This window comes from Odocoileus virginianus, chromosome 4 (genome assembly GCF_023699985.2).
Source record: "Odocoileus virginianus isolate 20LAN1187 ecotype Illinois chromosome 4, Ovbor_1.2, whole genome shotgun sequence".
Classification (NCBI taxonomy): Eukaryota; Metazoa; Chordata; class Mammalia; order Artiodactyla; family Cervidae; genus Odocoileus; species Odocoileus virginianus.
Window position 1 is genome coordinate 53,161,758 of NC_069677.1, and position 23,926 is coordinate 53,185,683.

At 39.8% G+C, this 23,926-nt stretch overlaps 1 pseudogene; it reads right to left on the minus strand.

The window, feature by feature from the left end:
- The window catches only part of LOC139034860 (14-3-3 protein eta-like), a 38,530-nt pseudogene extending 17,813 nt beyond the window's left edge, over positions 1 to 20,717 (minus strand).
- Positions 20,718 to 23,926: the final 3,209 nt, after the last annotated feature.

Sequence of the window (23,926 nt, forward strand, 5' to 3'; positions counted from 1 at the left end):
CTTTTCTGAGTTTAAATCAGTACATTTAGGTATACTCATTGAAGGTTTATAACACATCCAGGAATAATATAAGGGCTAGAGGCAGTAACAAAGTATAACAACAGATCTCACTGTTTAAAAGTGATTTCACTGTGCCCAAGGATACAAAACAAACCTTGGGAATAGATTGGAGAGCAGCTGATGCAATATGGAAGAGAGACAGTGAAGTAAGAAACCCTGAGAATTAAAGACACCTCTGAGAAGGCTTCAGGGGCTTGAAGGAGGCTGCTGGCCCTGAGAGACTTAAACCTTAGGAAGAAAGGAAGGGAAAATAATTCCAGGCAGAGGAAGTAACATGAGCCAATGTATGAAACTGATAATGATCTCGGTGTGACAGGCCTTTACACAGTGGGAAAAGGTGGTAGTGAAAATTAGATGTGGGAAGTGACCAAAAAAGTAGCCATTATTAGATTACAACATTTTGACTTGAAACCATCTGAATGGATGATTTTGGTTTATTGGAAGCCTTATCAAATATCATCTTCATCATCTCTCTAGCTCTCTATGGAAATATTCAAGTGCCCTCTCACATCCCACATATCCTTCAAATCAAATGTGCCCCACACTGCACTCATCATAGCTCCTCTATTGAATGCCCCAAATTACCACCACACAGGCTGTTAATAAAGCAAAACCTAGCTTGTGCTTGTTCCAGCAAGAAAAAACTGTGAATCTGATAGGGTCTTAGCAGTGTCTTAGAAGAGGAATATTTACAGAATTTTGGCTTCCAAGCTTAGGTGACATAAGTCAGTTCCCCCAAGACAGAACTAATTGGGGCTGCCCAAAATCTCCCTAAGAACGTCTTGGTAAGCAAACTTTTATTTGGTAAGTGGGCTGTTTGCTCAAGTGAACAGCCTCTTATCTTTAACAATTTTTTCTGCAGGAATTTCCTAAAACAATTGGTGGAGCTATTTTTTGCTTTACAGCCTTATCTTTCTCTGGAAAAGTTTTCCTGGAACAAAGAACTCTATCATGTTGACATAGGTGGTCTGCAGGCTTGCCCAAGTCATGTGGACACAGATGGTCTCAGTCCTCCCCTCCCTACACCTCTCAGCCGCTTCCTGCCTGAGTCACTGGTAACACCCACCAGCCTCCTGCTCTCCCGGGGAACGAGCTTGACGTCGTGTGCACTTCCCCATCCTCTGATGCAGGCTGTCACCCTCAGCTCCCATACTTCCCAAATGCTTCCCAAATGCTCTTCCAGCATCTCTCCTGTCCCCACACTTTCTCTCACACAAAGGTTAAAGTTACATTTCTAAAATAAATAACTGCATATATAACTTCTCTCCTAAATTATTTACAATAGTTTCATACTATGTATAAATATATATGTGTGTGTGTGTATGCTCAGTCATGTCTGACTCTTTGTGACCCTATGGACTGTAGCCCACCAGGTTCCTGCATTCATGGGATTTTCCAGGCAAGAATACTGGAATGGATTGCCATTTCCTTCTCCAAGAGATCTTCCCGACCCAGGGATTGAACCCACATCTTGTGTGTTTCCTCCATTGGCAGGCAGGTTCTTTATCACTGAGCCACCTAGGAAGCCCATACACATCTATGTGTATGTATAGATATATACAAGATGGTTTCATTAATCAATTGCATCTCAATTAAACTGGACAAAAAGCTTCCCAATACTAAAAGATAAAACCTGAACTTAACAGCATTGACTTCAAGACCCTCCCTGAGCTGCTCTCAACCTCTTAATTCACTTCATATGATGCTTTTTGTGTGTAAATAGTTTCCTTAACACAGCATAGAGTTTTCAGGTTTTTGTCCCACCTGATACACTCCCTCCCTTTTCTCCACTCAAAGGTCCTTTATTCAGTGTTATGACTCTCTGTTTCCTTCCTATTGCTCTCTGTCTTCCTACTCAATTCAGTTCAGTTCAGTTCAGTCGCTCAGTCGTGTCCGACTCTTTGTAACCCCATGAATCACAGCACACCAGGCCTCCCTGTCTATCACCAACTCCCAGAATTTACTCAGACTGATGTCCACCGAGTCGGTGATGCCATCCAGCCATCTCATCCTCTGTCGTCCCCTTCTCCTCCTGCCCCCAATCCCTCCCAGCATCAGGGTCTTTTCCAATGAGTCAGCTCTCCGCATCAGGTGGCCAAAGTATTGGAGTGTCTAGTCTCCTTAATTACTAACTGATTTGATTAGTGTCCCAGGATTATGTCCTTCCCTCACCACAGTTTGTACTTTGCCTTCTTTTCAAATGCTCTCAGCTATTCTAATGCATCTGTTTCCTCATATTTGGTGGTTCTCCAATCCACATCAATCTTCCTTAACTGTCCTCTGAGCTCCAGACGCAAATTCACTGTGCTACCCACAGCCCCCTGGGATTCCTACAGGCATCTCAGATTCAACACGCTTGAGACCAAATGCATCTTTCCTGCTATAACCTCCTATAACAGTATCATCACCCAGAGAACAAACCTAGGTGCTAGTTCCCTCACCTCTCATGTCCCATCACTGACCTTGCTTTGCCAGATTTACGTCCTTAGAGTTCTTCAGGTCTTTCCCATCCCTGGGGCTCATCCCCGTGCCTCTACAGTTGCTCCAGTTCGTGACTCACAATTCTTGCCTGAGATTTGGTGACCACCGCCTACTGCTTCTCTGACACCTTGCCATTTTCATATGAGACTTCCATTGAGCCACCTGTGTTGCTAAAATGTAAAATTGCTGTCCCTTGAAAGTTTTCAGTGGCTCTTGAAAGCCTACAAAGTACAGATCATCCTCTTCAACATGCAATATAAAACCTTCCATAAAACCTGGTCTCTCTGAGTCCATGATAGATCATGTGCCTTGTGTTTTGCATTTCAGCAATTATAATTTTTTTTTGCCTTTGAGATTGTATTTGTTTCCTTTGCCTGGAGTTTATGTATTCCCCAAGTCTCCTGAATAACTGTTATTCTTTAAGAGTCCATTAAGCATCTTTCTAAGGGAGACTTCTGGAATAAGATGATTTCCTCTTTGTATTCTTATAGCAGGGATGTACATAATGTAATGACATTATTTCAGGAGAAGGAAATGGCAACCCACTCCAGTATTCTTGCCTGGAAATCCCATGGACAGAGGAGCCTGGCAGGCTACAGTCCATGGGGTTGCAAGAGTCGGACATGACTTAGCAACTAAACCACTACCAATGACATTATTTTTTTAGGCCAATTCTGGTGGATTTTTAGGACTTGGACCTTGTTTTGATTCTATCTATTTCAATTAATCTTCACACACATACAGCAAAATAGGTATTTTAATTGTTATCATCACTTTACCTGTGAGAATTTGAAGTTTACAGAAGTTTAGTGACTTTCCTAAGCTAGCAAGTAACAGAGCCTGAACTTAAGCCCAGATCTGCTTGAGTTTTAACTGTTATTCTATAGTAAGATGATGTTATAGTGAGTTCACTGTCTGCATATGGTATATACTCAATGCATTTTTAATATTATTAACCAAGTACATATTATTCATTTTAATATATTTAGTATATAACTTACTGTAAATGTTCAGTAAATGTTTGTTTCTTTGAAATAAAATATGATTCTTAACTTCTGAGTTGAATTAAATATTCCTTACACAAAGATTTCTGTGCTCCAAAAGCACATTGTCTTTAATTTTTATAATAGTAATTTGAATTTCATTACAGTGAGTCGTTCAAGTGTTTGTTCTTCTTATGACCATAAACTTAGGGTCAGAGAATATGTGTATTTCAGATTATTTGTCCACATACCTTCTAAATGCTCTTTTCAGAATTAGATTAGAATTAGATTATCAAAGTATAATTTACATACATAGAGTTGTATAGATCTTAAGTGTATAATGACTGATGACAAATGCAGGCACTTACCCCATCAAAATATAGAACATTTTCATCAACCTCAAGAGTTTTTTTAATTCCTCTTTCAAATCAACTAGTGTCCCATCCAACATGGAACACTCATTTTTCCCCTTGGCTGTTTTAAGGGTTTTCTCTTTTTTATTCACTGTCAGCAATTTAATTAAGGTAGGTCTTAGTGTGATTTTTATTATGTTTAATCTGCTTTTAGTTTGTGAGTTTTCTTGGGTCTGTGTTTATATCGCAAATCAAATTTTGAAAATTCTTAGCCACTGTCCCTTCAAATATTTTTGTGTCCCACCCTGTCTCTTGACCTTTTCTTAGATGCCAATTACATATTTGTTAGACCGTTTGGTATTGTCTCATTGATCACTAAGGCTCTGTTCACTTTAAGTCATTTTTCTTTCTGTGTTTTTTGTGTTGTTTCTATCACCTGATCTTGAAATTCACTATTTTTTCCTTGTGTTGTATCTAATCTCCTGTTAAGCCCATCAAATGAATTTTTATTTTACTGTATTTTTAGCTATAGAATTTCATTTGGTTCTTCTGTGTGGTTTCTACTTATTTATTCACACTCTCTATCTTTGTCCTCCCTATGTTATTGCTGTTGTTCAGTTACTATGTCATGTCCCATGCTGCAACCCATGGACTGCAGCACACCAGGCTTCCCTGTCCTTCACTATCTTTCAGAGTTTGCTCAAACTCATGTTTGTTGTATTGATGATGCCATCCAACTGTCTCATCCTCTGTTGCCCCCTTCTCCTCCTGCCCTCAATTTTTCCCAGCATCAGGGTCTTTTCCAATGAGTTGGCTCATTCCTCCATAGATTCATGTTTTATTTTCAGTCTTTGAACATGAACATAGTTATAACACGATTTTTCACTGTCCTTGTCTGTTAACACATTTGAATCACCTAAGTTATGGTTCTCTTTTTATTTACTAATTTTTCTCCTGAGTATAGGTCATGTTGTTCTGCATCTTTGCATGTCTACAAAGTTTTTACTGGACCCTAGATTTGCGAATGCAGTATTTGTGAAGGTCTAGATGTTCTTTCCTTCCTTGAAGTGTATTGAGTTTTATGTCTGATTTTAGCATCTTTGAAGATCACTTTGATCCTACTAAGGCTTTCTCAAGCTCTGCTCTAACAAGTTGAAAGTCAATTTTGCTGAACTAGCCCTACTCTTTAGCAGTTGCCTTTCTGGAGTCTCTTCTGAATCTCTTGAGTGTTTAAAAAAGATTCTTCACTCTGGTTGGTCAGAATTCAAATGTCTCTCATTTGAGAGACAACTGGCCCTATGCCAGCTTTGGTGGTGAGTCTGGTTAGAGATCCAGGTAGTTGTTCACCCTTGCTGGCACTTTGCCATTTTCTTATAATCTCATCCTGGATGTATGCAACTTAGAATGCAGCTGAAGATCAAAAGGTTGGTTTCTGGAGCTCTTTCTCTAGGTGTCTCTCTTGTTGCCCCTCTCAGCTCTGATCTCTTTCTCTTAATCTCAGTGGAACCACTTTGCTTTATTTCTGCCTTGTCCTCTTCTGTTGCAAAAGTGCCTTCGTGAAGCAGTCTGCGTCAGTTGTGGGGTTCCTCTCATTGGTTTCCCTTTTCTCATGGATCAGAATCCTGTAATGCCTGTCGTCTGGTATATGAAAAAATTAGATATTTTAACCAGTTCTCTAGTTATTATAGCAGGACCTATAATCCAGGGTCAGTTAACTCCACTATGACTGAAATTGGGAGTCATTAAAATTAGATTACCTTAGAAAAAGTAGCTGCTAATGTTACAACTTTATAGGCTCAGTAGATATTTGTGCCAGGATAGAGAATCAAAGTATTACATTTTAAAGTACATTTTAAGGATATATTGATCACTTCATTCTTATGGACTTCTACAGTAGTTATTTTTTCTATACTCTTGCCAAATAAACATTTTGACTTCTATAATGATTGTGTTATTATTTGACAACAAAACTGTCAAAGGCTACTGCTCATTGGTGAGTCAGTGGCTCTCTGCAGATTTTATTTGCACTCACTAAAGCTGTTCCCCATTAATCATAAAAAATAGCTTGTGCAAAAAAAAAAAATACTACCAAAGAGGATATATTCAGGGTATATTGATGGACAGGGCGCATCTTGCTAAACACGTCTAGTCCACTGAGCTGCGATGAGCATCTCCCTTTATCTGGATGAGTGAGCACATGGTATGTCTCATTTAAAAACCAAAACAGTTCTCAGAAATTTATAGTAGCATGAAGTCATAGTTTAATAACGTCTTTTGACAATAAGCATGTCTATAAGAAAAAGCTTGAGTTGACTAAGGAAGGATCTTTGGCAAAGACTTCAAAATGTTGCAATGACATTGGCTCTGCTAGCAAGTTATTTTCAACTTTGAGCAGAAGATAGCCATGAAACCCAGAGAAAATGAATGACCTGAAATGGCTACTCTAGACTGTGACCCTGATCAAGTGTTTTATGATTGAGGTTCAAGAAAAGAAAAGAAAAGAAAAACATTCTTTTTGAATCTGGGGGGGGAAATACAGAGTTAGTAGTAAGTTTTGGAAATATAAATGTAATGTATAGAGTAGGTTTTATGGCCTGAAGTTACTTGGAGTTTAGAAGGCTTAGAGGAATAAAGTGTTGGTCTTACTCAATGGGCTTTGGGGGGTGAATGGTGGACATTATGGAAAGGGAAATATGTGCTTTCAAAGCCCTCTGCATAGCAGAACACAGAGGTGGAATATTGGAATTCATACCATGGGTAAACTTTTTTTTTTTACTTTCAAATGTGCCTATGACTCTGTCAAGTCCCCATTTTAACAAACTCTTGAAGGGACTGATTATTTTGAACCAAAGTGAAAGTGGAATAGCAGCTGGTATCTTGCTGTGTTCAGAGTTGGTAAACCAGCCTTCTGGTCGGCGAGAGGAAGCCCTTGTTTGTGGTGCTTGTTCATTTTGGGGGTGCAGATATTCTCACCACAACCAAGTTTTTATTTCCCAGATTTTAACAACTGGTTTAAAAATTGCTGAAACTTTTATAAGACCTATGGGCAGCTTCAGCACACCAGTGGGTATATGATATGGTACAGTGCAAGGGAGAGGTTGTGATGATCTTAGTTTAGAATTCTGGCCCCATTTTTTTGTGAAGTGTGACCTTGGGAGAATAACCTTTCTGGCTGTATCCAATAATTTGTGATATATTAATACTACAAAGGGTTGTTGTGCAAATTGAATGAGGTAATGATTGCATGCTCAATACAATTCCTGAAACATAATAAGCATTCAATAGTTGATAGCTATTATTGACTATATGGAGTTTTGAGATATTACAATGCTGTTACAGAAGAGTAACTGCTTTTTTAATCTGAGGATTGAGAAAATAAAATACCTATTATGAATGCTATAATTTTTGCAAAAATATTTTCATTATAAAATGAATAGATATAGCAGGCTTATCTACATTTGAAACATTATTTGTATTTATTCTTTCTAAAGAAAATGCTGGGATGCATATGGGTTTTTAGATATGTTTTAATAAATTAATGGCTTCCCAAGGGTCAAAGATTCATAAGTTTGGAACCACTATACTCATAATTTTGCAGTGGAAGGTTGTGTAAGGCAAACGAGTCATCACCTGCAGAGGTGAGTGAACAAATGAGTTGATACAGGTCCCTGGAGTTACTCCTGCATGTTCACAAATGCAGTTTTCTAATCCAAACATATAAGCACTTTTCTGTACTTGATGATGGAATTTCAAGTAAGACCCAATTTTAGGTAAATTGGATGGAACTGAATTAATTTTTCTAAGATTGTATAATGTTTCATGAGGAACAGTACTTTTATTTCTGTTTTTAAGAACCTTATTCTTCTGAGGAGAATACCAATATATTTGTACCTATGAAAAAATCACTGATGAAAGTGGCTCATATAGAGGCTTTCTTAGAGTAGAAATGTCTTTTTGTCAGAATCCTTCAAGAGCTTTTGAGTTTTGAAGTTCACTCTATTATTATCATTAGATATTTTGTTCATATAAGATTCAGTCCAAAAAACACTCTGAATTTTTAACTCTCAGTTAATGTTTTGCTCCTTTAACAATGAAAATATCATGAAAATTTTATAAATGTATTTCAAAGGGTAGCGTAAGAGTATTTCTTGAGCTCTTTTTTGGGGGTAGAAATAACAAGATCATCTTTTTATTTTAATGCTACTGTGCCAAGCCTATCAAAATACACATATTACAGTGTAATTCATATTTAACAAATGACTGTGATTATATTTGGATTCAAGCCTATCAGAGGTAATAAGACTGCAGCTACAGTAATTCAGAATAATACAGACAGTATCCATAGATTTCTCTAGCCTTCCACTTTTGTGTAATCATAAAGCTTCCCAATTACACTGTTGGAAAATCACTGAAAAATGCAAATGGATAAGAGGTTGTCAAGCAGTCGTGGGAACTGGCAAGAATAATAATGTTGGCAGTTCTGTAATCACCAAGCATACAAAAGCTGACAGGACAAGCACTTTCCTACCAGTTGACTGAATGTATATTATTGCTGCATGTTTTAAAAAACACAGGTGACAAAACACCCTTCTCTGAGCTGGACTTTTAAGCATTTTCAGACTCATCATGATTTGCTGGCTGGCAGAAAGAAAGAATGCTGTTTAATATTGAATTAGTTATTCCATAATCAGTTGTGTTGAATGCATTATAAGGATACATTTCTTTTTCAGTGAAGGAGCAAACAATGCATAAAATATCCTACTATAAAACAACATTTTTAAGAGCCAGTCTAACTTTCTCCATTGATTGGGCATTATCCAAGGAGCCGTGAGGACTGTTTCCCTGGATGGAAAGTTCTGATCACTCGGTGAGCTGGGTGCAGGATCTGGAGGGCTCCATAGCTGGATCACTCATCAGTGAGTCTCATGTATTGGGTTGGCTGGAAAGTTCTTTCGGGTTAAGATTGGACAAAAACTCAAATGAACTTTTTGGCCAGCCCCATATAATGGAGGCAAAAAGGCAAGAAAGATAGCTGAGAGGCAAAGATGATTCTGCTGTCTGTCCAGTTGCCTAAGGTTTCAGTTTACCTGCTTCTAAATGACTTTTTTTTTTTTTAAGGGCCTGTATTTGTTTCCTGAAGAGGGCATGGCAGCTCACTCTGGTATTCTTGCCTAGAGGATCCCACGGACAGAAGAGTCTGGCAGGTTACAGTTCATAGGGTCGCAAAGAGTCAGACACGGCTGAGGCAACTTAGCACCTTAGCGTGTGTTTGTTTCCTAGGGCTTCAGTAAGAAAGTACTACACAGTGGGTGGCTTAAAACTACTTAAGTTTATTTTTTCATGGTTTTGGGGAAGCCAGAAGTCAAAGTGTTGGAAAGGCTATGCTCCCTCTGAAGTCTTCCAGGGAGGATGCCTCCTCGCCTCTTCCAGCTTTGGGTAGCCCCAGCTGACCTTTAGCTCGTGGCAGTGGAACTCTACTTGCAGCTTCTGTCTTCACATGGTCATTTTCCCTCTGTGTCTTCACAGAGTGTTCTCCTGTGTATGTATATGTGTGTGCAATTTCCCCTTCTGTAAGGACACCAGCTGTGTCCTGTTGGATTAGGGCTCAGCCTGATGATCTCATCTTAAATTTGATTATAACTGTCACAATCATATTTCCAAATAAATTCATATTCTCAGGTACCAGGATCTAACATTTGTTTTTAGGGGACACAATTCAATTCACAGGACACTAGGAAACAGATTACTTCTTAAGTTCTACACAAGAGTGTTAAGTCAGTTATAGTAATAGGCTAGGCGTTCTTTATGGGCTTCCCAGGTAGCTCAGTGGTAAAAAACCTGCCTGCTAATGCAGGAGACACAGGTTCCATTCCTGGGTCAGGAAGATCCCCTGCAGAAGGAAATGGCAACCTACTCCAGTATTCTTGCCTGGGAAATCCCATGGACTGAGAAACCTAGCTGGCTGCAGTCTCCAGGGTCTCCAGGCTCACACGACTAAGTGACTGAGCCCATGAGTGCTCTTTTAAGAGCACTTTAAAGATATTTAAGACAAAAAATAAATTAATGGCGTGTGATATTATGAATGTTCTCTCTGGCAGACACACACTGTGCATGCCTATGCAGTGATGAACAATGTGGTACTTACCCTCATGGAGCTTGGAGTTTTGTATATTGGATAATATTCAGTTATTCAATATAAATAATACTCAGTTAATCATAGTTGAGTTAAATCCAATAAAGGGAAAGTTTGGGATGCTAGGAGAGCATATACTGAGAGGATTTGATGTAATATGGAAAATCAAAAAAAGGTCTTTGAAAAGCAAGATAATTATGGCAAAAGTAGTAACAGTTATAGAAAATAATGATGCTAACATCAAATGGTGTACAGCAGGTTTTGGAGGGAAAAATTGTGACTTTGATTTGAACACATTGAATCTGAGGGTAGAACTATAATATCTGAGGTCTCCATTATAGTGGTAGCATTTTATTTTATTTTATCTTATTTTATTTTTAGTGGTTGCATTTTAAACTGTGGCAGTGAGTGAGTTTGATGGGTAGAGAGAAGAGTTTGAGGAAGATGAGGGCTTTACTGGGTTCCAAGGCTCTCCAGTATTTAAAGAGCAAGTAAGAAAGGAAAACGAAATTGGAAAAGTGAGTGAGAAGAAGGAGGAGGTAAATTAGAAGATGTGCAATAATGTGACAGAAGCCAAGGGAAGAGAGGATTTCAAGGCAGTAAACATGTCTGAGACTTCAAGTAAGATGACAATTGAGAAGTGTTAATTATACTAAATAGTGTAAAAGTTATCAAAGCTCTTATCAGAAATAATCTTAGTGACGTGGAGAGGGCAATGCATGTATTGAAGGAGTGAACTGGTGAAATAAGGAAGCTGAAGAGTAGGAATTTTATACCTACAAGAAGTTTGACTTTGGGAGAAGTGAAGGTAGTGGCTAAAGGTAAGGTGGAATCTTGGTGTGTGAGCATGTGTGTGTCTGTGTGTGCACACATGTGCACCTATTTTAAATAGGGAGTTGTGGTTTAGATCCAACACAAATACTCATAGTAAGGATTCAGCGAGGAGAGAGTTATTTAGGACACAGGATAAAGAGAGACATCACCAGCCTAAGATTCTAGGAAGTTTAGAGGTGGTGGGATTTGTAACAGGTGGAAGGGTGAGGGAGCAGATTTGGGCCCAGGCAGTTGAGTGAGTTTATATTTCATGGCTCCCGATTGTTTTGAGGGATAAGAGATGAGGTAACCTGCCCTGAGTGTAAGGAAGACAGACGTGCCAGTTTGTGGAAACTGAAATACTCATTGCAGAGGTGGGAGCGGTCATAGAAATCCAAGTTTGAAAGCGTGTTGGTTCAGAAATCTTTGTCATTCTGTTTTCCAGATGTATTTCAAGTGTCTAGGTGCGTAGCACACACTTCGCACGTTGTTGAAAGAATGCTTTATGAATTTGAGGTTGCAAGGTGACCATTGCCTAAAGGCCCAAACACAGGAACAGAGTTCTGTCTTTGTTTATATTTGACCTTGGGTCCCTTTACACAAGTTGAAGACAGTTCTTAGCAGACTTAAAAGGGACTTCTGGCTTTAGGAATTTGAAATGGTGTGAAGAAATGTAGCCTGTTCTGTAGCACAATTTACATCTATTTGAAAAGATTACATACGTTTTCAGCCTCGTTTGGTTCGTTTATCTAGATTCTTGCTCTCTTTCAGTTTCTTTGCTTTAAGGCATCTTTGACAAGAATACATCCACTTTAAGGACGCTTTTGTCAAAGGATTACCACTTCTTTTTAAGAAATACATGCACCTGAGAGAGATTTCTCATAAAATGGGTGGCAATTATTCTGTGTTAGAATTAGTATTGGAAGTGGTAATGGCATGTTACTTACATGCTTTCCATATGTCAGTTCAGTCTGTGAAACAAATGGCTTGAGTCAGTTTTGACAGCTTTTTCCACTTCTGATGGAATCTTGATAAGTGATTTGACAATATCAATTTTTTAGTGTTAAGCAACTCAACTTTCAATCCTGAAGTAAATATTCTTGTATTGCCACACATCCTGGTGGTATTACCTAGGCTTCTCTTTCAATGCTTATATTTTATTTTGGAACTAAAGTTAGCATAATCATATAGTACTTTTCATTCTTGATAATGATTTAATAACTTTGGATTCACAGAGAGAAAACCTACTAAAATTTTCCCAGGAGCATATATGTGAAGATGTCTGACATCTTGATTAATTTCTGCACTTAATTAAATCTCTCTGTCCCTTTGTCCAGTTTTCCTGTCCATCTTTCTAATAGCAATTGAGAACCATCCTTTGACAATATGTTTACAAATGATAGCACTTTCTTTTCCAGATTGCAGTATTGAAAATAAAATTTAAAGTATTTTATATTTTAAAAGTGTTCATCCCACAAAGCCAGTAAATTCTCAAAAAGATGTAACATACCATTGGTGATAAAATGCTCTGAGTAAGGCTGTCAAATATATTTAATTATGAGAATCATGTTAGTAGCCTCATAATAGCTTTCATTTGGTAGTTTAGAAAAATGCTATTCATCATCTAGAATCAACAGCTTTTAGAAAATTTTTTCAATGCAGTTTGTTTTCTGCAAGGAATAACTTATACATGAAATGCATTCCAGAATAGAGCTTAATTCCCTCTGAATGGCTTGAGTATAAGTGACTCATTATGGGCTAAGTGACAATTAATTCATTTTCATCATTCATTGATTCATTTCAACTTTGGTTAGGCAAATTAACCACCTGAGGTGCACCTGTTTGCATGCATGTGTTAGGCTTGCATATAAAGTAACTACAGAAAAAAAACAAACAACACCCCCCCGCCCCAAACCAGTTTCTATATACTCAGGGACAAGTAGAGTGCACTGCAAGTGATAAGTGCTTAATAAACAGTTACCAAAAAAATTAAAATTTGCTCAAATTCCACTATTACTCATTTTAGGTGAAGTGCATATTTCTACCATGTATTATTTTACGATTTACTTTTCTGCTATCAAAAGATCTACAGCAACTATTGCTGAGATATTCTTCCATTAAGCGTCTAATGTGTATTTAGGGTAGGTGTAATATTCAAATAGTTCATCTAACTGTAAGAAGTGTGGAACCTGTAGCTACAGAGAAAAGAGTTGTAAAATTCCAATGACCTTAGCGCCTAAGACTTGCTATGATCTGTCCTCAAACTGCTGTGACTCCTAATGGTCAAAACAGAGCCTTAAACTGTTTTTAAAAACTATTACCCCCTTTTCAAAAGAGCATCAAGATAGCGATTGCAGATACTCCATAGATAACAGGATGGGCCCCATCCAACATCTGGTTTGATGTCAAGACAGACGATGCCACACACACACCCAAAGTTTATGAAATGATTTGTTACTAAGCTCCCAGGCAGGTCTGAAATAACTCAGAGAGCAGGGGAAGGAGTCTTAGAGTCTTAATGGATGTTAGAAGGTGGGGTCAGGATGAGGGTTCCTTCTTGTGTGGTTTGAATCTTCCCACTGGTGCCCAAAGAAGGAACACCTTGCCCAGATTAAGGGCAGGGGGCAGGAGGAATAAAGGAATAAAGGAAGAATAAAGGAATAAAGAAACTTAAAAGGTGTCTGTGATCAAACATCAAAAATAGAGTCAGGGTCTTTATTACAGAAGCCATCATAGGAAAGCAAAATCAGAATTTGGGAGTGTTGATTTTAATCTTTGGATCATTTTAAATGACCTATTTCTTGGAGGAAATCAACAAATCATTTCCTTTTGAGTCTTTAAGGCCTCACAGGTTGTGATTAACCCTGGGCCACCACTTACCCTTCTAACTGTTGTTTCTACCGTTTCCCTTCTTGGAACCAAGTGCTGGCCATATGGAATCATGGGTCAGCTCACTAACTCTGGCTCTTTGCTCTTTGCTCTTCTCTTGCCCTGGACATCGTTTCCACCTCACTTGCAAGTATATGTCTTATCCACACTTCAAGTTCAGTTAGAGGCTTGAACCTTTTTCTCGTTGTGCCTCTTGGAAGAAATAACTGCTTCTTCTAAAGCCCCAAGGCATATTTGGTTTGCTCTGATAGCACTTGCCATTTTCTAGCTGGTCTCTGAAAGTGCCTGAAGACTGGAATCTAAGAAATGGATTGATTTTTGTATCTGCTGCACTTTCTCAAAAGATATCTGTTATAAGAGGACAGGAATTTCATTTTGCTCATTGTTTTTCCTTAATACTTGGAACAGTGCTTGGCATAGAACAGGTGTTCACTATATACTATTTTGTAAACAAATAATAGACAATATTTAGTGACTAAATAAAAGTGAAATTCATAAAGGCTCTCTGACTCAAACTTCTATTAGATTCTTATAGTGCTTCTTTATGCATTGCTTAAATAAAAGGAAAAGGCAGATTTTATTGAGAGTTTAGCATTTCAACTGGTTGAGTTGGCAGTTGAATTAATTTAAAAGGAAAAATCAACCAGATATTCATAACTGGGCATCTCAGATATGGTTCTATAACAGAGAATCTAACATTTTCAGAAATTGAGATAGATTTTGATTGAAACAGGGAGTGTTAAATAACCTGTGATCACTGAGAAGGTACTTGGCAAGCATTTTGCTTTTGCCCTGTTTTCAGAGATTTATGCTAAATCTGTTCTTTTTATCACAGCTGTAGGCAAAATTAGCAGATGCTGAGAGGCTGGCTTCATCAGGCCGTGCACAAACTCTCTTTGGCTGTACTTGTACGTACAGCATTCACTGGAGGCCAAGCTGTAAGACAGGTTGTAAGACAAGAAGTGATCTCAATTACTGTGAACATTTAATGATATCAGATGAGCCAGTCTGAGTGAGGAAGGTCTAATGAGGAAGGAGAAATCAAGAATGAATACTTCCAAAGTCTGGCTTCTAAATTGGGAGATTGGGATTGACTTATACACACTAACATATATAAAACAAATATTAATAATAAGAACCTACTGTATATAACTCTACTCAATATTCTATGACCTATATGGAAAAAGAACCTGAAAAAAGAGTGAATATAGGTATATGTATAACTGATTCAATTTGTTGTACACCTGAAACTAACACAACATTGTAAATCAACTATACTATAATAAAAATTAAAAATGAAATTATAAGAGTAAAAACTTGAAGTTCAAAGAAAAAATAAGCTTGGCCTCAGTGTTCAAGGAGTAACTCTTCTCCAAGCAAATGACCCTAACACAGTCTGCAGAAGCTTGCAGTATCTGAACTCACATATGCACTCCCCAAACTAAAGGTGTCAAATTCCAACATAAAAAATCCCTAGGTAAATAGGATTTCAACTGATGGTTGTTTGTTTGTTTTAAAGAAGTTTCCTTGCCTTTCTACTCCCCATATCTCTCTTCATATTCAGGAACATAATCCATGCTCTTCATTCTTAGATTATGGATGCCACAGTGGAAAAGACAAAAGGAAAATGAGAAGGATACCTGGTTACAAAAGGAGTTGAGCAATAGGACTAGGAGATCTGGAAAGTTAATTACTAAGGAGCCTGGGGAAGACTGTATTTTTCACTCCTTGAAAATGCACTGGTCTTGTGGTTTGCTTTGAGGAAAGTGACGCTGTGTGTACTTCAGAGTCCAGGGTTCAAGAGGTCTTACAACTTCTGCCTTTGCCCTCCTAGCTGCTGCCCTGAAACTTCCATGTAAGAAGTCAGCCTAGTTTAAAACTTCCATGTAAGAAGCCAGGCTAATTTCTGGAAGGTGAGAGGTCATGTGATTGGTTGACTCTCTGCACATTAGCAGAGAGTCAGCCAATCACCAGAAATTTAGAGAAGTCAGCTTGGACCTTTTGTTTCAACTGACGGCAGCTTTGTGAGTGAGTGCAGGTGAAACCAGCAGAGGAACCACCTAGCCAACTCACAGATCAGTGAGAAATTATAACTCATGTTCCTTTGAGTCACTTAGCTTTGGAAAGATTTTGTTACATGGCTAAAGATAACTGTGCACAGCTTGATTGTGAATTTCAAATCTTTTTAGTCTACAGCACAGTTTTAATTATTTGTTTCCACTCTCCAACGTTTTTAGGTTTTTAAAAACAATAAAATTTCAATATCTTTAAATGTTATATACCTCTGAAAGATCGTTAATTTGTTTATTCATTCATACTTATGTTGGTGTTCCTCAAGTATCATGAATGTGTTAGGAAGTAGCAAGTTGAGACTCTAGAGGTAGGTGGATTCTAGACCCATGCTTTTCAATTCAGTATGGGCTGACAGTTAAAAATAAAATAGAATTGATATCAAAATTACACATAGTAAAGGTAAGTATGGTTTCAGTTATTATTATACTGAGTCATAGTATAAATGTTTCTTTTACCTTATTAAAAAAAAAAGTTTAAAAGCCACTGGACAAGATCATGGAAAGCATCACGCCGTATCCTAAAAACTTGGATTTTTTTCCCCAATAGTTTGCGGTGTCATGGAAGAGTTTCAGGCAGGCTTATGTATGAGTTTTAGACTGATTGTGCTGGAGGCTGTGTGATAGGTCTATTTGAAGGAGAGGATGACAGAAGCAGAAAAATTAGAAGTCTAGGCTGGCTGAAACAGAGGTGAGCAGAGAGACTTTCTTTTAACAAGGATTTACTACATTTGGAGAGAAAGGAGTAGATTTGAGACGTGTTTAAGAATTTAGATCAGAGAAAAATCTGAGGCTGATTGGATATGGTGGTGTAGGGAAGGAAGGAATCAAGGAATTTGCGGGTTCTGACAGATATATGGGAAATAATGTTAGGCAAGGCATCAAGAATCTAGAAAAATGGTACAGCTGAACCTATTTGCAGGGCGGGAGTTGAGACACACACATAGGGAATGGGTGTGTGGGCACCGCGAGGTGGGTGGTGGGGGCATGGAGAGCCTGGGACTGACGGATGTGGGCTGCCACGTGCAAAGCAGACAGCTAGTGGGAGCCTGCTGCATCGCACAGGGATCCCTGCTCAGGGCTCCGCAGTGACCCGGATGAGGGGTGGAGGGGGCCGAGAGGGCCCCGAGGGAGGGGATGCATGTATGCACGTGGCTGACTCACTCTGCTGTGCAGCAGAAACTCACATGTTGTAAAGCAACTATATTCCAATTAAAAAAAAAAAAAGAAAGGCATCAAGGATGACACAGAGTTCTATCTTGTTTGAATGGCATAGCCACAAACAGGGATAAATAATGTAGGGATAAGAGCAACATCTGTATTGGAGGTTTTACTAATTAGTTTGGAGCATGGCAAGACTGTGCTGTCTGCAGGACATTCAAATAACAGGTAGCTAGATAAATGAGTTTGAAGCTGGAGAAACAGATGTGAGCATCATTCAATGGTAATTGAAATCAAGATGGTAGATATGTAAAGAGACTATAAAGGGAGAAAAATGGGCCCGGGAAAAGAACTTTTAAATCCTGGGGAAACCCTTGAGTAGTCAAAATCAAAGGGAGTCAGAATGATGGCCGGGGAAGAAGGCCAGATCCTGCAGTGTCCCAGAAATCAAGGGACGGAGGCTGGGCTTAACAGTGTCAAGTGAAGCAGAGAGATCCAGGAAACTAAAAACATTCTTTAGGTAAGTAGGGAATCATTTATGTCTGTTCAGGGGTGGGGAAAGGAGCAGGTGGTGGTTAAATTAGTAGAAAAAGAAAGGATGTCTGGATGAGATTAAAAGGTGAGCATCTTCCCCAACCTCCCTTGCATGAAGCTGAAAGTGAAAGTCGCTCAGTCGTGACCGACTCTTTGTGATCCCATGAAGTAAACAGTCCATGGAATTTCTAGGCCAGAATACTGGAGTGCGTAGCCTTTCCCTTCTCCAGGGCATGAGTTCCTTCTATTCATTGCTTCTTCATTAGCATAATTCAGGCCTCCACTGCCTCTTGCCTGGTCTACTAGTTCCACACTGCCTGCTGTACAGACCCTGTGATTTAAAGAATCATAAGAATTGTGACAAGTAGAATGAAAATAATATATGAGTTACCTTTACAGCAGTTCAGTGACAAGTACTCTGCCTACTTTGATACAGAGGTGATGGTAGCATGGTAGCAGGAACATTTAACCTTTTCTGGGAGGTTTAAAAAACTTCCCAGAGAATGTGTCATTTGAACTGAATCTTGAAGAACGAGTGGGTTTTTCTCAGAGGATCAGGACATTTGAAGTAGAAGGAAGGCGTGTACAAGAGGAACAACAGAGCGCATGGCCAGAAGGTAGGTGGGTGTCTTAGTCTTCTTGGGCTGCCTCGACAGACTGGGTGGCTCAAACAGGAGAAATCTCTTTGTCAGAGTTCTGGGGGATGGGACTCCGAGGTCAGGGGACCGGCATAATCAGACTCTGGTGAGTTTTCTTTTCCTGCCCTGCAGATGGCTGCCCTCTTGCTGTGTCCTCACTGGGTGGAAAGAGAGTAAGAGCTCTTTACTTCTCATTAGAACACTACCTCCATCATGAAGGCACCACCCTCATGACATCATCAAAGCCGGATTATCTCCCCAAAGCCCCATCTCCAAATATCATCGCATCAAGGGTTAGGGCTTCAATACGTGACTCTTGAAGGGACACATTTTGGTCTACAACACTCTGCCTTCCCCTAAAATTCATGTCTTTCCTTGGATGCAAAGTACATTCATTCAACCCAAACAGCTCCCAGAGTCCTGGATCATCAACTCTAAAGTCTAAGGTCTAAAGTCTCATTTAAATAACATCTAAAGCAGGCATAGGTGAAACCCAATGCAAAGTTCATCCTGAGGCAAAATTCTCCCCAGCTGTAAACCTGTGCAAAATGTTTTGAAATCCAATTTCCTGTGTGTGTGTGTGTGTGTGTGTGTGTGTGTGTGTGCAGGTAGTTTAAGGGTAGAGTGCCACAAGGCTGCCCCCCACTATACCTTCAGATGCTAGTAACAAGCCCAGGTTGTTAGCTGTAGTTTTAGCCTGCTCACTGGCTGCAGAGTAGAGGTTTCATGACCCCCTCCCTGGACTTCAGATGAAGTTTACAAGTCCAGGTTGTTACCTGTACTTATGACTAAAGCGAAAGGAGCTAAAGTGTTAGTCACTTGGTTGTGTCCCACTCTTTGTGACCCCATGAACCCCCACCAGGCCCCTCTGTCCATGGGATTCTTCAGGCAAGAATACTGGAGTGGATTGCCATTCCCTTCTCCAGGGGACCTTCCCAACCCAGGAATTGAACCCGGGTGCTTATGACTGACTGACTATAAATCAGAGGTTCCCACAGTCCTCTCTTTTGGTTTAATTAATTTGTTAGTGGGGCTTATGAAACTCAAAAAGAACATTTTACTTACTAGATTGCTAGTTTATTATATCAAGGGTGCATGCATGCATGCTAAGCTGCTTCAGTCATGCCTGACTGTGTGTGACCCCATGGACTATAGCCCCCAGGTTCCTCTGTCCATGGGGATTCTCCAGCCAAGAATACTGGAGTGGGTTGCCATGCCTTCCTCCAGGGGATTTCCCAGCCCAGGGATTGAACCGCATCTCTATGTCTCCTGCATTAGCAGGCAGTTTCTTTACCATTCATACCACTTGGGAAGCCCCAGTTTATTATAAAAGGATGTAATTTAGGAATATCCAGATGGGAAAGATGTGTAGGGCAAAGTATGTGAGAAAGGGAAGAAGCCTCCAGATGAGTCATTTTCGCCAAGTCTCCCTGTGATCACCAACCCAGGAACTCTCTGAACCCTGTCCTTTTGGGTTTTGATGGCTTCATTACATGGACATCATGTAATGACCAAGAGATATTACTTTGTCAACAAAGGTCTGTCTGGTCAAGGCTATGGTTTTTCCCGTGGTCATTATGGATGTCAGAGTTGTACCATAAAGAAAGCTGAATACCGAAGAATTGATGCTTTTGAACTCTGATGTTGGAGAAGACTCTTGAGAATCCCTTGGACTGCAAGGAGATCAAACCAGTCCATCCTAAAGGAGAACAGTCCTGGGTGTTCATTGGAAGGACTGATGCTGAAGCTGAAACTTCAGTACTTTGGCCACCTGATGCAAAGAGCTGACTCATTGGAAAAGACCCTGATGCTTGGAAAGATTGAGGGCAGGAGGAGAAGGGGACGACAGAGGATGAGATGGTTGGATGGCATCACCGACTCAATGGACATGACTTTGAGTAAACTCCGGGAGTTGATGATGGACAGGGAGCCCTGGCATGCTGCGATTCATGGGGTCACTAAGAGTCAGACTTGACTGAGTGACTGAACTGAACTTACATGGGCATGATTGATCATTGGTGATTGATTTAACCTCCAGCTCCTCTTCTCTCCCTGGAAAACCATGGGGTGGGACTCAAAGATCTACCCTCTACCACGGCATTGGTTTCACTGGTAACCAACCACAATCCTTAGGTGTGAGTGTGATCCAAAAGTCACCTCACTAAGGTAGCAAGAGACAACCATATCACTTTTACACAGACAATTCCAAGAATTTTAGTAGCTCTGTGCCAGAAATGATTTATCCTAGTATAAATCATAACGTCACACTGTGGAACCTGACAGATTTTGTGTTCCCAAAGTACGATGGTGAGACTGCATGGGATAAACATTTCCAGTCCAAAAGGGAGAAATCGGGAAGAAGAAACAGGGATGGGTCCCAAGCAATCCAGTACCCAGCAAGGTAAACTGCATCAGATGCCAAGACTCAGGATTAAGCCTCTTTGGTTTAATGACCCACCTTCCAGATCCATCGGAGCAGGAGTCCAGCTCTCACGGCACTGCTCCCCGAGGGTTGCACTGCTAAAAGCTTTGCTGGGCAGGGATGTTATCCCAGAGGCTCCAGGTAGCTCTGTCCTCTTGGCTCTGGAAGACCCCACCCTCATAGCACTGACTAGAATTCCCTATCTTTATCCTCTTTTTAATCCAACCTGGCACTGTCATTGCTCAGATAATCCCATAATCTCTTTCAGTTCAGTCCCTCAATTGCATCCAACTCTTTTCAGTCCCATGGACTGCAGCATGCCAGGCTTCCCTGTCCATCACCAACTTCTAGAGCTTGCTCAAACTCATGTCCATCAAATCAGTGATGCCATCAGCCATCTCATCCTCTGTCATCCTCTTTTCCTCCTGTCTTCAATCTTTCCCGGCATCAGGGTCTTTTCAAATAAGTTTTATAATAATTTATTTATTGTGTGATAATCCAGCCCTTGGTGTTCTCTTCTGAAAATGGTTTATTTATTTATTTTTTTTGCAATATGGCCAGGATGAATACTATCTAAATTTTAAAGTTTTGGTTCATTTTTGATGAACAGTTCATTATTTATTTCTTCTCTCTTCCTGATTTTTAGAATCACTCAGGAGGAATCACCTTTAATACTCTGCTTAGAAATCTCCTTAGCTAAATATCCAATTTCATCATTTGCAAGTTCTGCCTTCCACACAACATTGGAACACGAACACAGTTCAGCCAAATTCTTAGAATTGCCCTTCCTCCAATTTCCAATAACATGTTTCCATCTGAGACCTTGTTACTGAGTCCAAGCTTGTACTGCTCACTGCACTGCAGGCCAATAAATTGAGAGACAGATTGCTGGAGCAAGGACTAGTGACTTTACTTAGAAAGCCAGCAGACCAAGAAAATGGTGGACTGGTGTCCCGAAGAACTGTCTTCTCCAAGTTAGAATTCAGGCTTCTTTTATACTAAGAAGTGAAAGTGTTAGTTGCTCAGTCATGTCTGACTCTTTGTAACCCCACCAACTGTGGCCTGCCAGGCTCCTCTGTCCATGGAATTCTCCAGGCAAGAATATTGGAGTGGGTGGGATCTTCCTGACCCAGGGATCAAACCTGGGTCTCCTGCATTGTAGGCAGATCCTTTACCTTCTGAGTCACCAGGGAAGCCCTTTTTTTTAATACTAAAAAGAGAGAGAGTAAAGCCCTGGTTCTGACCAGACTCAGAGGGGATGTGCTAATTTCTTCCTTCCTGCCCCCAGGCCAGGTCAGGAAGTTTTTTTCTGTGAGCTAAACAAAGATATGTTAGCTTAAGGTTTAACACCTGAGAGGCAGGGTTGCCAGAGACGGGCTATTATGTATAATTTACACTTATAATTTTGGCAATGTCCCTTTAAAGTTTCTTTCCTATCACAACCTTACCAGAAATGGCCCCTAATGTCCATATTTTTATATCATTTTGTGAATAATTATTTGTATATTCTCTAAGAAGATGGAAACTTCCCCTCCAGGTCTCTTCTCTTCTTATGAGCCCTCAAAAATTAAACTTTAAAAGTCCCTTCATAGCAACATTGGCTTCTTCTAGTATGCATCTCAAAACTCCTCCAGACTCTATTCATTACCAGTTCCAAATCTACTACCCCATTTGTAGGCATTTCTTATAGCAGCACCCCACTGCTCAGTACCAAGATCTGTCTTACTGTGAGAACCAGTAATATATGAAGAGATTTACTATAAGGAGTTGACTCACATAGATTTCAAGGCTGAGAAGTCCCAGATCTGCAGTCAGCAAGCTGAAGACCAAGAAGAACCAATGGTATGGCTATAGCCTGAGTCCAAACCTAAGAACAAAGAGAGCCAATGATTTAATTCCAGTACAAGTCCAAATCCAAAGAAGACCAATGTCCTAACTCAAAAACATTCAGGAAGAGAGAGCACACTCTCTCTTATTCTGTCTTTTCTTTCTATGCAAGCCTTCAAGGATTGGCTGCAGACCACCAAGAAGAGCAATCTGCTTTATTCTACTTATTCAAATATTAATCCCATCTAGGAACACCCTCACAGACACACCCAGAATAGTGTTTAACCAAATATCTGGGCACCCCATGACCCAGACAAGCTGACACAAAATTAATCATCAGAGTATGAATGGAAGAGCTCATGGGGATTGAAGTTGGATGGGCAAGGCTGGAGCCATTTAAGAGCCTACCTGGTGAGCCTTCTAAGGCTTTTTGCTCTCTTTGCTAATAAGGAAGCATTTAAAAGTATTTTACCAGCAAGGACATATGATCAGAATTGTATTTTCATTTCTTATTGATGGTGGTGATATCAATTTTTTTCAGAAATTCACACAAAAGACCCAGAAGTCTGGTTAAGACACAGCAATATTTAGAGGCACTCTAGAGACCCGGGTTCAATCCCTGGGTTGGGAAGATCCCCTGGAGAAGGAAATGGCAATCCACTCCAGTATTCTTGCCTGGAAAATCCTATGGACGGAGAAGCCTGGTAGGCTACAGTCCATGGGGTCGCAAAGAGTTGGACACGACTTCACTTTCACTTTCTAGATTCTCACCCCCAACTTCAGCACTTATTATTGATGTGAATTTGTCAAGTGACTTAACCTCTTTATAAGTCTCAGTTCTTCCATCAGAAATAGAGAAACTGCACAGAATCCCATAGATCAAATGCTACCACAACTAAAATAACTGGAAAAAAGTACCCTTCCCCAGATGTTAGTTCTCCTACCCTCTCTGTGGACACAGTCAACCTAGATTTGCTGCCTACATCAGAACATATTTTCATCAGTAAAGGAAGCAGCATTAAGAAATTATATTTCTGTGTTGGGAGTTTCATTTTATTATTTATAAAAAAGAGAGTTGACTGATAGAAGCAAGTGGACTTTATGTTTTATTATAAAAAATTTCAAACATGCACGGGAGAGAGTATGGTTCATGAACTTTTATTTCCACATCACAGACTATCAAGATTTTTGCACACATACTTTATTGATGGCTTTCTGTGAAGTATTTTAAGCATCACACACACCATAGTGTACCCTAAAAATATGGGTATATTGCAGCATAACTAAAATGCATTATCACACCTAACAACATTAAGTAAATATTCATGTGTTCTCAACAAGAATGATAGTTCTGTGTGCTTTTCAAACTATTCACATTATGTGCTAAGTGATTTCAGTCGTGTCTGACTTTGCGATATTATGGACTGTAGCCCTCCAGACTCCTCTGTCCATGGAATTCTTCAGGTAAGAACACTGGGGTGGGTTGCCATGCCCTCCTCCAGGGGATCTTCCCAACCCAGTGATTGAACCCATGTCTCTTAAGTCTCCTGCATTGGCAGGCAG